Source organism: Lissotriton helveticus, chromosome 1_1, assembly GCF_964261635.1.
Source record: "Lissotriton helveticus chromosome 1_1, aLisHel1.1, whole genome shotgun sequence".
In the NCBI taxonomy this organism is placed as follows: Eukaryota; Metazoa; Chordata; class Amphibia; order Caudata; family Salamandridae; genus Lissotriton; species Lissotriton helveticus.
The window spans coordinates 561,954,385-561,964,718 of NC_136057.1; positions in this window are offsets into that span (position 1 = coordinate 561,954,385).

Below are 10,334 nucleotides of genomic sequence, written 5' to 3' on the forward strand. Positions count from 1 at the left end.
ATCTTTTGCATCACTGCTGCATCGGTTTTATGTGGCACGTTTTTTTTACAGCATGACACATCTGCCTAGATGCATCAATTTGTAATTTTGTCGCCACATAGCAAATCTTTTGCACCGCCACTGCGTCACAAAAGTGACGCACAGTGGCGCAAAAGAGGCATACACCTATCATAAATCTGTCCCTAGCATTTTAAATGTGGAGCACCATTGAGTGAAAACAGCACAGATGCGTCACGCATCTGTACCGCAAAAGCAGCACATTTCAGGAATCACATCGTAAGCGCAACATGTCTACTGCAATGCACAGGAGCAAGCCACACATTGCATGGTGCATCACTCCTTATGCCTGTTTCAAACAGGCGTAATGATTTGATTCGGCAATGCTATAAAGCTGAGTCAGTGAAATCTTCTAAATTTCACTGTGTTAGTTTTACAGGGCTTTCTTGCAAATTAATGCATACCTTGCAACAAAAAACCTATATGAAAACTGACGCAGGTTTCATGTGGCACAGGACTTTACAGCATGACACATCTGCCTAGATGCATCAATTTTTAAATATGTCGCCACATAGCAAATCTTTTGCACCGCCGCTGCGTCACAAAAGTGACGCACAGCGGCACAAAAGAGGCACACGGCTATCATAAATCTGTCCCTAACATGTTAAATGATTGATTCAGGATGACGATAAGGTGTGGCCTATCCAGAGGTTTGTTTAAGGTGAGGCCTACTCAGGGTTGCAGATTAAATGGAGATGGGGCACCCCTAAGCCTTGCTGGAGCTGCATGGCACTTGCAATGCAGCTCCAGCAATGCGCCACCTTTACGGCACAGATGCGTCACGCATCTGTGCTGTTTTTGCCCCATGGTGCGCCGCATTGTAAATGCAGCGCACCATGGGTGGCGGAACAGCGGCGCAGGATGACTGGCACATCCCTGGGGATGCACCAGTCATCATAAATCTATCCCTAAGCTTCTTATCTTGTTGGAGATGAAGTGAGGCCTGTCTTGCAACATGGTCCATCTTTTGCATCACTGCTGCATCGGTTTCATGTGGCACGTTTTTTTTACAGCATGACACATCTGCCTAGATGCATCAATTTGTAATTTTGTCGCCACATAGCAAATCTTTTGCACCGCCACTGCATCACAAAAGTGACGCACAGTGGCGCAAAAGAGGCATACACCTATCATAAATCTGTCCCTAGCATTTTAAATGATTAATTCAGGATGACAATAAGGTGTGGCCTATCCAGAGGTTTGTTTAAGGTGAGGCCTACCTACATTCATGGGGAAATGAATTAAAATGTCCTTAAGACACATGAAAGCGTTTTTTTAAAGCCTTTGCAGCATTTTTGGGTCACTTTTAACATGGCTATGTAACTCAAACTATCAAAATGTAAATTTGCCAAGCACAGGTGGGAGCATATTTACAAGGAATTTGCACCACGGGGAAAGGTCTTACATTAAAATGGGAAAAATAACATCAGAGACACTCAAATGCCTTATAAAGAAGCATACACCATTATGTCCTTGTCATAAATGTTAAAAGCATTCCTTTTCCTCAAAAACGATTTTCAAGTCATAATTTGAAAACACTGCACAGCTCCTATGCACACAAACACCCTGTCAGTACTAATACTTCACATTTTCTCCAATTACAATTTCTCAAAGAAACAAAATCTATTTGTAAAACACTTGAGGCAAAGCAACATTTTAAAAACACAACTTTCTTCATAATTTTCTCCTTAAAGCACACTATTCTCTATCTAAATTAAATAAATCTTTTCTCACCTTAGCAAATACTTTATGAGTTTCAAAACAGTCTCAGAAACACACCACTTTGTCTTTAGCAGAGCAAAAGGTATGCACTCCAGAGTCTGCAGCTATCAAAAGCACAGAAATGCTGTAATTCTTCACAGATATCTCTCATGTCACCCAATCAAAACTCTTCCCTCACTTTTTTCAAATCAAAACCCTTCCCCCCTCTGCCCTCTCTGCCTTTTTTGCATAGCAACCACCTCCTGGAAGACCTCTGGTGTTTGCAAGTTCACACAACAATGTTTCAATTGAACTCTGAACTCTCAGTGCACCTGCATATCCAGTGCAATCTTTCATTTAATGATTTTTTATTGACCATTCAAAATACATCTTTCAAAGAACTCATCCATGCACCCTAACTTTCTGTTTTCAGCAATCAAAATCCACCAATCACTGTTACTGCTTCATTAACACAGAAACTCCACAGTTTTTTTCATTTTAAACTCTTATTTTTTCAACTGCCATTTCATTGCCACACTTCATCTGACTGCAGCAGAACCTTCTCTCACCATGTTTTCTGTCTGGATTGTTGGACATAGTTACATCTATTGGGCTCAGAGGTATGCTGAGAACAGAAATTTACCTAACCTCAATTTACAAGATGTGGAAATTAAGTGGTTTGGCCACAGAGGATTAAAATGTCACCAATTGATACCATTGGTGAAAACCTTTATGCATTTGCCAAAACCTGACCTGTTAATTGTGCACTGTGGAGGTAATGATTTGGGCACTTTGACTGGGGTAGCTCTGGAAATGCTTTTAAAGGACACCTTTGAGCAATTAATGGCACTTTTTCCTCAAACTGCCTTGGTATATTCAAATATATGCCAAAGACAGAAATGGAGGTGGTCGAACCAATTTTGTCCACAAATTGAGAAGTCGAGGAAGCATGTAAACAAATCTGTTTCAGCTTACATGAGAGACCATGGAATGGGCTCCATGTACAACAATAACTTGCGTTACTACATGCAAGATATCTACAGAGGAGATGGAGTTCACTTCTCAGATGAGGGCAACAGAGTTTTCATTCTGAATTTAAGACTGTGCATTGGTACCTACTTATAAGTAACTAAATGTACCATAAACCCAAAAGCTCTTCTCAGAGCTACCCTACATCTGATCACTCACAATTATTATTTTACTCTAACTTTTTTCACTAATTTTCAACAAAGTACGCTCCCCGGGGCGCTACCCGGTACGCGGACCGGAAGCTAACCTCGCGAAATTTTTAAAAAAAATGTATTTTTTTCGCACATATGGGCCTCCTCAGCCACCCTCAGAAAACCTAGGGGGTCAAGATAAGTCTACTGTGCCCCCTTCTACCCATTCTGAACATTAGTTGCCCTCCATCTTGTATCTCAATTATACCGAAACACAAAATGGAGGACTCCCGTAACGCTTCAGGTTCGCGTACCGGGGCGCTCGCCAGTTCGCGTACCGGGGCGCTCCCCGGGAAGCGCTCCATCAAAAAAGGTGGGAAAGTAATTTACAGAAAAACGACTGGAGACACTTTAACCAAATATAGATTAGCTCATACTACATACCAATCCCTATCATTTTCACAAATTTGATTGAAATTCCATTTAGCCATTTAGCCTGTAGACCTCTCTAAATACCGTGAGGTAAATTACTTCACAAAACACATCTGAAGTGTTGGAATTGACAACCAATGAAAATGCTACTTTCATTTTCTACTTTTTTTACCTGACATTTGATTGGTTATATACCTGAATATATATAAAGGAAGAGAAGGAAACACAGCCATTTTGACTACTACTTCCTGGTGTACATTTCAATTGGATTTTCACTAATCACTTCAACTTCTTTGTAAAGGTAAGTTGTTATTTTAAAAACTGAAGTATATTGTGCACTATCAGTTAATATGGTAAACTTTTTCTGATAGTTATATACTATCCCTCTGTAGTAGTTATAGATTTAGATAGACTTCTCTGTTATAGTTATGGATGGAGTTAGGTTTCTCTTGTATAATTATGAATTTACTTACGTTAAATCACATACACTTTTTTATATTCCTACTTCCACTCTGATACTATACACTGCCCAAAGATAAATTCACTGATAAAAACTGCCTATCTAAAATTAATCCCAACAGTGCCCTATCTCTACTAATATATATTTTTTTTATCCAAATTTCAGGCAACATGGAAGGCGAACAGAAAGTTTCATTTAAAATTGTCCTGCAAGAGAGCAGCCAAGAATTAATTGATCCAAATTATATAGAATTTATGGATGAAACTTGGGACCAAGAACTACTGCAATGTGTGCAAGCAGTAGATGACCTCCTTCAAAATGAGGACATTTTACACACTCAGAGATTACAAGCTATGTTCAATGAAAATGACGACATTTCAGACAGTGAAATGTTAGAAATGTTATTACATTTTGAAACACAATCACAATAATAAATAATTGCTTAAAAAATAAAGAAATTAAAAAATAATCAACAAAACCAACAATCAATTAACATACAGTATTTTAAAAGTCTATCATTCTTTTTTCCTTATAGTACGCTCCCCAGAACGCTTCCCGGTTCGCGGACCGGGCGCTCCCCACGCAAAAAAACAAAACATTTTTTTTTTTTTTTTTGCACTGCGGGCCCTTTTAAAGCCTCCACATCAAACCTAGGGGGTCAGGGAGGATCTACTATGCCCCCTTATGGTAATTTCCCCCTTTGTTTTGGCCTCCTCTTGTCTCTCGATCCTACCGAGAGACAAGATGGCGGCCGCTCCGGACTGTTTAGAATGTTGACAGACACCGGAGAGCCAATCAGCTTCGCTACGCGAAGTTCCGTTACGCGTCAGGTACGCGAACCGGAGCGCTGCCTGGAGCGCGCTTACAGATATATATCTTTTTTTGAACGTTAATTTCTCAAAATCCACTGGAGCACATATATTGAGACCTAGCAAAGGCACATCGGGCTAACAGTCCCTACAATTTTGCCAAGTTTCGTGCAAATCCATTCAGCCGTTCGGCCTAAAAATGAGGCCAACTGCCCTATGGAAATTAACATGGGAAAAACACGTTTTAGGACCCCCCTTTTTTCTCGGCCACCCCTTGACGAACCCCCCCCAAATTTCCAGGGGCTGCTCAGAAACAAAATGTTCCATTTTCCTGAAAATTTCAGCCAATTCCGTCCACAAACTCCAAAGTTATTAGACATAGAATTTCAAAAATCCCATAGGGAAAAAATCCTAACTATATATACCTACTGGCGACCGCCAGTAGGTAATATATATATATATATATATATATATTCACTGAAAAAACCATAGGTTATACACCATATATAGTTAGGAATTAGCATTTAAAAAACCTTATTTTACTCACACAAAACCATTGAAATTCCATATATAGTTAGTTGCACTAACTATATATCGCGCACCCGCAATCCACTGCTGATGATGTCACATATTACATCATTCATGACATGGTCAGTGACATCACTGATGACATCACTGATGACATCTCAAATGACATCACTGATGACTCCACTGATGACATCTCATTTGACATCAATGACCACATCACTGATGATATCATTCATGTGACAATACAATGCATCTCCTCACATTTTAATATAACCTCTGTTTCACCCAGTGTTAAATACAGAGTATAATTTTTGAAACCATTGACACACCAATACTAGTTACTACATATGTACTCACTGATTCCTACGTCTACACACACATTCACTCATTCACCCATACAATCATTCATACATACAATCACTCATCTTTACAACACTATCATATGCACTCATACACCTATACAGACACTCACACTCTGCCACTCATCCATGGAGTTACTCACACACCTAGTCAGTCCTGTAAAGAATCAATCACACTTCCATTTTCTTGTCTATACAGTTAAACATAGAGCACCTTACATTTTCAAACATATACTAACACATACTTACCTTGTTATACAATCATTGATATAAGTACACATTGATCTGCACAGAGTCACACACCTCCCAGCCAGCCACACACACACTCAGTCTCCCATACAAATACTTGGACAATCAATCAATAACCCATATAGTTACTCATATAGCTACTGATCAACACATGCAGCAGTTTACAGAACAACAGACATAATGATGCACAAATTAAGACAGTTTAGTCACTAACCCATGCACTCAGTGAGATACATTTAATCACTCACTCATACAGTCAGTCATGCACCTACTAAATCCTTCGTCCAGACACTTATACATCCACTCATTCTTCAATATGTAAGACATATTTAAACTTTACAGAAACATAACATCACTGGATGTTGTTATCAGTGATGTCATCAGTGATGTCATTTGAGATGTCATCAGTGATGTCATCAGTGATGTCACTGACCATGTCATGAATGATGTAATATGTGACATCATCAGCAGTGGATTGCGGGTGCGCGATATATAGTTAGTGCAACTAACTATATATGGAATTTCAATGGTTTTGTGTGAGTAAAATAAGGTTTTTTAAATGCTAATTCCTAACTATATATGGTGTATAACCTATGGTTTTTTCAGTGAATTTTCAAGGTTTTGTAAATGCTAATTCCTAACTATATATGGTTTATAACCTATGGTTTTTTCAGTGAATTTCAATGGTTTTTTAATAGCAAATATCTATAGCTGTAAAATGTATTCTTATTTAAATCCAAAAATATATTTTATATGTTTATTAATAATTTTTTTTAAATATTTTTTTTGTTTCGCTCCCGGTCCGCGGACCGGGAAGCTTCCCGTTAGCTCAATTTGATGCCGCGACCCGGTCCGCGAACCGGTAAAAAATCAACATAGTGACAGTATCGCGTTGCCGCGTAATGCGTCTTATGACGTACTGCGTTAGCGCACCCGGAAGTGCCCCGGGGCGCGGACCGAGGCGCGAAACGCAGCTCCCCGGAAGCGATCCGCGGCGCGTCGCGAAAACGCGACGTATCGCGTTGCCGCGTAATGCGTCTTGTGACGTACCGCGTTAGCGCACCCGGAAGTGTCCCGGGGCGCGAAGCTTAGCGACCCGGAAGCTAACCGGGGCGCGTTCCGCAGCGCGTAACATGAGCGTGAGAGGTCATGTGACTTGTTAATAAAACTTTTCATTGGTTCATTTCACTTTTGGTTTCATAATGATGTAAGGCTAGGTCAGGTGACCTAAAAATAACACTTTTCATTGGTTGAGAAGTATTGTTTTTCCCAAATGATGAAAACCCCTCCTTCTTTCCTCACTCTGACTTTCATCATTGTGAGAGGAAGACCTATTTTGCTTGTTGGAAAATGGCTTCATTGGTAGCTTCAGCTGGTGGACCCCCACCACCACCTCCACCTCCTCATGGGAAGAGAGGACCACCTCCCCAGGTCATTACCAACACTGAGGAGGAAGATGAAGAAATGGATGAGGAGGGAGAAGAACCACAGTTCTTAGAAGAGGTGCCCCGGGTTTCCAGAAAGAAAGCCAGTTTCATCTGGCAGTTTTATTCGATCCCTCGTGGCCAAAAAAAAGTCAATGCGAGGTATGTCACCTGCCGCATATGCAAAGAACAATTGTCCAGAGAGACGGACAAAAAATATAGCTATGGAAATCACACAATGCACAGGCACATGACAAGGAAGCATCCACTAAATTACAGCCGGGCGGAAATAAGGGATATGCTTGACAATCCAAGACCAACTCCTGTGGCCAGACCAACAATACCGATTTCTCTAACACCAGAAGAGGCACGGGAAACTGTGCCAAATATTCAAGAAAATTTTGGGCACATGATTCACTTATGTATGCACTGTCGTGCATTATTAGCTTGTGGCAACATGAGCATCAATGCACTCAACCTGGCGTATGAACACCATGATTGCCCTAACCGCCCCCAGTAATTTTTTTTTGCTCCTGTTGAGCCCTTTTCAATGCCTGTTTTTTGTTGTTTCCCCCCCCAAAAAAACCCCCCAAAAATATAAAATCGTTCAAAAAATACAAAAGAAACAAAAAATTTTCAACAAAAAAAAAATATAAAACAACAAAAATATATAAAAAAAAGTTCTTTTCAGAACTACCTTCCCTTTCAAAAAAAATTGCTAGAATGTTTAGCACTCTGGCAACCTCTATTTCTTTTGGTTCGCCCCCGGGTTAGCTTCCCGGTACGCGGACCGGGAGCTAACCAAAAAAAATTTAAACAAAAAAAAAGTGTAAGTATAAGGAAAGTAAACAGAGAGTGATGTTAAAAGAAAGACAGCTATAGGGAGTAAAGAAGAGACACTGTTTAATAGATCTATTTACCGAAGAAAAGACAGAAGAGGGTATAATTGTGAAAAACAAAATAGATAACGAAGTGAAAGAAAAAAAAAGAGAGTATAACATTAACAAAGAAGAGTTTCTTGGAGAATGTGAGTGAATGTTCAAAATAAGATTAAAACATGAGGAATAACAGAGAGAAAAAATAGAAAACAGAAAACAAAAAATAACAGAAAAAGATTAATTGAAACAGCAAAGAAATGTAAGTAACATATAGCCATATCATCAACATAGGCAATAAAAGTTTTGCAGCTTTTATTGGCAGAAATGTGTCGCTAAAGCTGCTTTTGTGGCAGAAAACTGCCGCTAAAACCACTTTTGCACCAGTTTTCTGCCAATAAAAAGAGCAATAATTTTATTGGCTGTGTTCATAATATTCCCCTTAGTGTGCTTCAACTACACAGAGAAAGCATTATGAACAAGTAGTGATAGAGTGATCAGTCAAAGACACTAAGAGTAATAGAGACGGAGTGAGTGAACAAGATTGAGGAACTATGAGAAGAGAGGGACTGAGAAAAAGAGTGGAAGGAGTTGAGTAAGTAGGTAATAGAGAAAGGAATGAGGGAAGTAGCAAAGGCAGGAAACTGAGGGTTAAAGAAATGAAGCAGTGGAACTAATAGTAGTTAAATGTGATAGAAATGTAACGAAAAGAGTACAAAATATTTACCTTATAATTGTCATTAAATTACTCACTTTTTGTTTTTATACTTTCAATCTGTGAAAGAGAGAACAAACATTTGAAAAATATTAAAACATGTATTTAAAAATTAGAAAAGACAAGGGAAAAGATTGAAGGACAAACAGTTTTTCAACAACTTTGACACTTACAGAAGCTTCTGCTTCTCCAGGCCCCCTACACAGTCCTAAAGATATACATTTTAAACTAACAGTATCTTGATGCAGATGAAGTGAGGCCTATCTTAAAACATGGTGCATCTTTTGCATTGCTGTTGTTTCAGAAAAGTGTCGCAAGACACTAAAATTTTAAATAATTGCTTCAGGATGCCAATAAGATGTCTACTATCCAGAGGTTTGTTTGAGGTGAGGCCTACTCAGGGTTGCAGATGAGATTTACACTTGTTGAAGAGTACAGAGGAGATAATACATGTGAAGGTCTACCAATGAAGTGAGTCATGTCCACTGCACTCTTCAACAAAGTCCAAACCTCCTATGTTTCCCTGGACAGACCTAAACTTGATCTGCACAATGTGATTCGTAATGATAGGAAACACAGGTGATGTAATTGAAATACGTGCAATTTATTTTGCTCATTTCACAATCACATCACTTGTGTTTTCTTTGCTTAGGTATCTCATTGTGCAGATGTAGTCTAGCATATGAAAGAATACGCAGAAGTGCAGCACTGCATGCAACAACTTTGACACCTACAGAAGCCTCACCTTCTCCATGCCTCCTACACAGTTCTACATATACATCATAAATGCAAACAGTACAGAATTAATTATACATGTTAAATGGTTTATTTTTGCTGTTCTCAGAATGTATCAAAATTCACTAAAAACAGTGTCTTGAAGGTATTCATCATATAACAGCGGGGAAAAAAAAACACAATCAAAATGATTGTGTTTAAAAAACCCATACAACATAAGAAATCAAAATTCAGAACTCCTTAAAGTTAACTTACTTTCCATGACGTCCAAGGATGTCCTATGAACAGCTTACACTCTTTTGTGCTGTTATTACTTTCAGCCCGCCACTTTCTGAAAGAAAATCTCCATCGTTTTTAAAAACACGTTACATGCAATAAATGACTTCTTGCTCTCTACCACAAGTTTCCACAAGGCCAAATCTGGTCAGAGCCATTTATAACTCTTGGATTTCTTGTAAGCCAATCCCGTCATTTGGCATTTCCGCAACTTTCAGAATTAAAATGTTGAAGATCATTTTCACAATCCTGGAATAGTAATATCTTCCCCTTCTTGCTCAGTCATGTTCTACATTTCCTATGACACTGATACTGCTTACTATGAAGCAGACTTACACTACCTCTATGACTACTACAATTATTTAATTCTCTACATCACTTTTAATCACAAAGCAATGTAAAACAGTAGACAGCATTGCAGACATACATTCCCTCTACTCCATGTTTTGATTGGCTGCTTCAATTAGCTTATAAAAAGAAACAGTTTTTCTGAACTCATTCAAAGTGCACGTATTTCTCCATGACGTCCAGTCCTATGGTTAGAAGTTATGTCT